General features: G+C 37.2%; 1 pseudogene across 1 annotated transcript; it reads right to left on the bottom strand.

Annotated features, from left to right (window-relative positions):
- Window positions 1-2976: 2976 nt before the first annotated feature.
- On the bottom strand, window positions 2977-3176 carry LOC308344360 (H/ACA ribonucleoprotein complex subunit 3-like; annotated as a pseudogene). Its single transcript has one exon. The product of its transcript is annotated as an H/ACA ribonucleoprotein complex subunit 3-like (transcript).
- Window positions 3177-7129: the final 3953 nt, after the last annotated feature.

Genomic DNA, 7129 nt, shown 5'->3' on the forward strand with positions numbered 1-7129 from the left:
CAATATTTCCTGTATGGCTGGTTTGGTGTTTGCAAATTCTTTTAATTTTTTTTTGTCCTGGAAGCTTTTTATCTCTCCTTCTATTTTCAATGGTAGCCTAGCTCGATATAATATTCTTGGCTGCATATTTTTTCTCATTTAGTGCTCTGAATATATCATCCCAGTCCTTTCTTGCCTGCCAGGTCTCTGTGGATAGGTCTGCTGCCAATCTAATATTTCTATCTTGTATGTTACAGACCTCTTGTCCTGAGCTGCTTTCAGAATTTTCTCTTTGTCACTGAGACTTGTAAGTTTTACTCTTAGATGACACGGTGTAGACCTATTTTTATTGATTCTGAGGGGGTTCTCTGTGCCTCCTGGATTTTGATGCTTGTTCCCTTTGCCAAAATAGGGAAATTCTCTACTACAATTTGCTCCAATATACCTTCTGCCCCCCTTTCTTCTTCTTCTTGGATCCCAGTTATTCTAATTTTGTTTTGTCTTATGGTATCACTTATGTCTCAAATCTCACCTCATGGTCCAGTAGTTGTTTATCTCTCTTTTGCTCAGCTTCTTTATTCTCCATCATTTGGTCTTCTATATTACTAATTCTCTCTTCTGCCTCATTTATCCTAGCAGTGAGAGTCTCAATTTTTTTATTGCACCTCATTGATAGCTTTTTAAATTTCAACTTTGTTAGATTTTAGTTCCTTTATTTCTCCAGAAAGGGCCTTTATTTCTCCAGAAATGGATTCTCTAGTATCTTCCATGCTTTTTTCGAGCCCAGCTAGCATCTTGCTAATCATTGTTCTGAACACTTGTTCTGACATATTACCAACATCCTTATTGATTAGGTCCTTAGCCATCAGTACTGCCTCTTGTTTTTTTTGTGTGTGTGTGTGTTTGTTTTGTTTTGTTTTGTTTTGAGTGAGTTTTTCTGCCTTGTCATTTTATCTAGATAAGAATAGATGAATGAGAGAACAAAATACTAAAAAGGTAGCAACAACCCAGAAAAATATACACTAACCAAATCAGAAGAGACCTGAAACTGTGGGGAAAAGAAAGAAAGAAAGAATGAAAGAAAGAAAGAAAGAGGAACAAAGAAAGAAAGGAAGAAGATAAATATATATATTAGACTGGTGAAAAGAACAGAGCCACATACTTGATTTTTTATTTTAGGTGTATTTTGGTTAGAGGAAACTGCCTCCCAAAATTTTAAAAAATGAAAAACTTATATATATATATATAAGGGTAAAGACGATGAAAGGAATATAACTGTAAAGACATAAATTAAAAGAAGATTCTAAAAAAGGAATTGATTATATAAGAAGTTGATTGAAAACAGAAAAAAAAAAGAGAGAGAGAAAAGAATGTGATCAGGCTAGAGACTAGAACAAAGCCATTCACTAGAGTTAGGGTATATTTTTATATATTATAAGAAACTGTATCCTCAAAATTAAAGAAAGAAAAACCGATATGTACACAAAAAATAAGGTCAAGTAAGATGAAGGGAGAGAATATGACTATAACAATGAAAATTTTAAAAGATTTTTTAAAAAGGTGTTTATAAAATAGTTTAAAAACATTAAAATAGGGAAAAGGAAAAATTGTAAAAAATAAAAAATAGAATAAGAAAAAAATAAAATTTAAAAAATTTAACTTTGAAAGACTAATGAATCATAGAAAAAAAAACAAAACAAACAAACAAACAAACAAACAAAAAACATGAATTCCCGTAGCTCTGGGAGTTCTGAAGTTCTCACTGATTGATGACCTTGGTCTTGGCTGGACGTTCTTGTTGATCTTCTAGGGAAGGGGCCTGTTGTACTAATTCTCAAATGTCTTTGCCTGAGGCACAATTGCACCACCCTTTTCAGAGGCCAGGCTATGTAATCTGCTATGGTTTGATCTCGGCAGCTTTTGTTCCCTGAATGCTTTCCATAGAGCTTTGGAGGCAGAGAATGAAAATGGCAGCCTCCCAATCTCCAGCCTGGAGGAGCCAAGAGCTCAAGCCCCATTCCTCAGTGTGCCCTCACAGAGAAACAGTAAATCCCTCCCATCTCCCTGGTCTCCAGCCTCATTCTGAGGTGACCTGGCCTGTAACTGAGCTTTTGTATCTCTGGCATGTGGCCCCATTTGGAGTCTCCAAACCCAGCAGATTCCTGTAACACACTTCTGTGCCACTCCTCCCAGAGAAGGAAGGAGGGGGTCTCTCCGTATCTGCCACCTGTGGGGTCCCTGTTCAAAGAACAGTGGTTTGAGTGTGCCTCACATCACAGCCTAAGGTAACCCTGAGCTGATAGCACACTCCTTGGTTGCATCTCTATAGTCCACCTTCCCACTCCAATACCTGGGAGCTCTGTCATACTCAGGCCATCCCTCATCTTTCTGTGACCCTGCAGGTCCTGAGACCACACTGTCCCCACAAGGTCTCCACTCCCCACTTAGCCTCTGGCGTGATGTCCCTCAGTGGAGCCATCTTCTAAAGTTCCGATTTTGTGCTCCACTGCTCTATGACTGCCAGGAGCTGGCCCCTCCTCCCGCAGTCTATCTTTCCATTTTTCACCTCAGATTCACAGGTCTTACCTTCTAGAAAGTGGGTGCTTTTCTGTTCCTAGAATTGCTGCTCTTCTTCTCTTCGAACTCCTGTTGAGTTTGTAGGTGTTTAGAATGGTTTGGTAACTATCCAGCTGAACTCCTGGGACCCAGTGTTATTTAAGTTTCCTACTCCTCTGCCATCTTGCTCTGGTTATACCTTTCAGATCCTTTTAGTAACCTCAAAGTGGTTTAAAATATGGAAAGAAGATTAAAACTGGCTCCTTAAGGGGGATGCAACCATGATTGCCTCACACAAGTGTGACCAAAAGTGACAACTAAACAGGATTCCAAAGAGCAAGGGTGGTAACAAGGCTTCAGGGCTCACAGACTGAAGAGCTTGGTTTGGAAAAGTCTCTGAGGGGAGCAGGCTGCAGAAGAGATGTGAAATTTAAGGGACCCTCAAAGGACAAGGCTCGGTTGCTGGATGACGAGCACCTTGAAGTGTATCTTGACAGTGATTCAGTGTCAAGAGTATTTGTCATCTGGGGGGATCCCAGCAGGATGAGCAGAGGAGGTCTCTTGTCCCATAGGGTCAGGCTTCTTTGGTGTACAGACCTGGTCTGCCTGCTATTGAGATAATACTGCAGAAACGTGATCATGCTGAAACCAGATGTTGTAATTTCTTCTGCAACTCCTTCTGACTCAAATTTTCCCTCCCACCAAGTTTTCTTTTTTTTTTCCCCATAATGTTATTCAATATATAATCACCAAAAATTATTTGTAGGTATGTTTCTTTAAGTACTTAACAAATTATGTTTTCTATGTCTGGATATTATTTGTTTTTTATCTTCCTATGTCAGAGTAATAATGAAATAGGAAAAGTTGGACTTTAATTCAATATGCTGAATATTAAATTACCTAGCACCCATCAAAGACCATCTTTCACATTATGGAGTACAGATATTGAGGATTATAACATACATTTGTAGAAAGTATGTAAACACATAAGAACAAATATAGAAGGCTAGAGACTATAACACAATGCATAAGTTTATATATTCATTTTATCTACTCTTACAGTTCTTCAATGTAGTGCCATAAATGAATATCTACTAAACAATCTCCAAACTGTTATGTTTGTCACTTTTTAGATAATCTATATAGCCTATTATCAAGAACTTAGTGTTACTCAGTTGTTCCTTATTTATTATGTTTCTTGCATCAGTTATAGTAGGCTTGAGGCTTGAAATAAAACGTCACTGTGTTGAGGTAACAGTAAAAAAGATGGTTCAGGGGGACTGAATAGTATTCAACTTTATCATTCAGCAAAATGCTGCTATATAAAAAGTATTTATTTATTTATTAAATATTTATTTATTTATTTATTTATTTATTTTTGTGGGTGGCACCATCCCAGGAGGCCTACCTTGTGCCACACAAAATAAGATTGAATATCACCTTGGTAAATGGGAAAATATTTACAACCACAGAGTGACATTTAGTTTTTAAAAATCTGAAAAATAGGCTGTACAAACATAAGCTTAGGAATAACTTGGATGCCTGGAGAGTCTATGAATCTGGACATTTATTTGTGGTTGCAAAGCTAACGAATAATCAGAACCTAATGCTAGAAGGACCAGTAAAATGAGAGTACAGAGACGTACATACAGAGTGGAACATAGAGAAGAGTATATAAAGGGAGGACTCTCATTTTATATGAGGGTCAAATTTGAATAAAGGATACAATTTCATCACTTGGAACAAAACTGTTTTAGTCAAAGTAAAGTTTCTGTTTGAATATATAGTCAGGAACATAACTTTAATAGGTCACTTTTTTTTTTTTTAAGATGCCATGTGACAAAATTAGAGCAACATCAGGGGTATGAGACGCTTAAAGTTTGTGAATCTTATGAGAAGATTGATATTTAATATGAAATGTGGAAAACTCATAGAGTGTGCATTGGACGGGGGGAAAATTAACATATGAAGAATTATTCCACTGTATAAAACAGTGTTTTCCATGGCTCAGTAGCAAAAACAAATAAATTTAGGGGTCATCATTATTTTTTAAATAAAATAGAAGGGAAAGAATAAAATAGAAAGTACCAGAGTGTCTCAGAAGTAACAATAACAAGTATTTGTGTCACTTTATTTGTTCACAACTATGTAGCCTTGGTCATGATGGAAAACGTTTTTTTAAAATACATTGAGAGAATTTCAAGCACATCCAAAAGTGGACAGATACTTTAATGAATTCCCATTTTCATCACCTGTCCTAAACACCCATCAACACTCAGTAAAGCTGCTATATCCACGCTTTTACTGTCTCACGATTTCATATTATGTTTGAAGCCATCTTTGATGTCACACCAGTGTTTTCACTATATACCACTAAAATTTAAGGATAATTTTCTAATTTAAGTATAATACAGTTATCAATTATTCCTTAATATCATCAAAAACCTGAAAATGTGTTTGTGTCATTCATGGTCCTTATCTCTGCTTCACATAGAAGAAGTGTGCCTGACGTTACAGGTGGGGGGTTGAGTAGATGTTATATGTTAGAAATTTGTGACATAATTTCTGAATTAGTCTTTGATGGGAATGTAAAGTAGCATTCTTTGGACTGCTTTTGATGTAGAATCAAGTTTTTCCTCGTTCTGCAAGTAACAAAGAAGAAAAAAGTGGTGTCTTTCTGGATTTTTCATCCTTTCTTATATGAGTATCTCTTAAAGAATATACTACTCACTGATTTATCAACCTTATTCTAACATCACAGAGATCCTTATTTATAGATGTAATTACTATGCATGTTGCCTTTGGTTCATTTATTATTCAGTCACTGAAATTAAATGTCTATTGTTCACTTGATACCTCTACGGTTGACTTATATTCCCTTCCCTCCAGGAGCATAGTCCAGTGAGCCAAGAGTCACAAATAAACAGTATTGCATGTGAGGTGCCGTAGTGGAAATACTGAATGTCAGTAAAATAGAGGATATGCTCTAGACGGTGGGAAGCATATACAAAGAAAGAAATGTATAAAAGGCATGCCATTTTTCTAAAACAATGAAGAGGTTTGATCCTAGTGTTTATGGGGGGGGGTGCAAAGAAGGAACAGTAAATGTCAGAAAAGAAAGTGTAGAGCTGAATTAGATATTATATGTGTCAAGCTAAAGTTTTGACTGAATTTTGGAAGCAGTGAGAAATCTTTTCAGTCTTTTAAGTATGGAACAACTGTTATTATTACTGTTGTTGTGATAATGGGGGTGAGGATGATGATTTTGTAAAAAGAAGTCCAAGGAAGTGAGAATTGGTTGGGAGGAAATGTGGAGACATGGGGTTTGACAAGGAGGCTATTGCAGTGAATCCAAGAAACTGTTGGTGGATGACAAACTAATGAATGAGAATGAAAAAAATGCTAAATAATTTGGAATTAGAATAAATACTTGATAACCAGATATGTGATTTTTTTGGAAGAAAGACTAATTGTTAATTTTTTTTTAGGTTTTTAGCTGCATAGTTTTAGTTTTAGTTTAGTTTAGTTTAGTTTAGTTTTAGACTGCATAGTTTCCTTACCAGAGATAAGTCGTACAGAAGAAGGAGCGGGCTTGGTGTGTGTGTTGAGGTGGGGGCAGTGAGGATAAGCCATGTGCAATCGTACTATGTTTCAGATGCCCACGAGATGCTCAGTTGTAGGTAGACATTAATGGTGTGTATCTGGAGCTCAAGAGGGAAGAATGAGATAGATATGAAAGCAATCTGCATTGAACTGGATGACTATGCTATGCAAGATTGTCCAGGCAGAGGTAAAAAGAGAAAAGAAAAAGAAGAGAGAGAGGAGAGAAGAGAAAATGACAGTTTTTATTCTTTTTTTTCTCCACAAAAAAGTGATCACAAAATAAATGTGTCTCTCCTGCTGAAAATATGTTTATTTTGCCATTTTTTGTATATTTTAAAAAGTCACTGAGACTTTTCCTGATATCTTTCCTTGGAAACCTCTGATTTAAATTCAAGATGCTGGCTGTTTCTTTCTTTCTTCTCTTTCTCCTCTTCCTCCTTTCCCTCCCCCTCCCCCTCCTTCTTCTTCTTCTCCTCCTCCTTCTTCTTCTTCTCCTCCTCCTCCTCCCCTCCCCCTCCTCCTCCTCCCCTCCCTCTCCCCCTCCTCCCCCTCCCCCTCCTCCCTCTCCCCCTCCTCCCCCTCCCCCTCCCCCTCCTCCTCCTGCTTCTTCTTCTCTAAAGATTTTATTTTTTTAAGTAATCACCACATCCAATGTGGGGCTCGAACTCACAGTCCTGAAATGAAGAGTTGCATGCTTCACCAATTCGGCCAATCAGGTACCTCCCTGAGGGATGCTGGCCAATTTTCGTAAACACTTCTTTCACATTCATGATGAGGATAAAAATGTGTATAATACATACCCAAATTTCTCAAGATGGTAGCAACCACAAAACTGTCTTAGGCTAAAAGTAACAAAGAAAGAAGCTTTTGATGACTCTTCAAGTGTTTTATCTATTGAGCTCTTCCTTATCCAGATGGCCTTTCATGATGGAAACCTATCTTCAATGGTGAAGCATTTTCACCAAGTATCTCTTTGTCCTGACATTATTTG

The sequence above is a fragment of the Martes martes genome (assembly GCF_963455335.1).
Source record: "Martes martes genome assembly, chromosome: 6".
Classification (NCBI taxonomy): Eukaryota; Metazoa; Chordata; class Mammalia; order Carnivora; family Mustelidae; genus Martes; species Martes martes.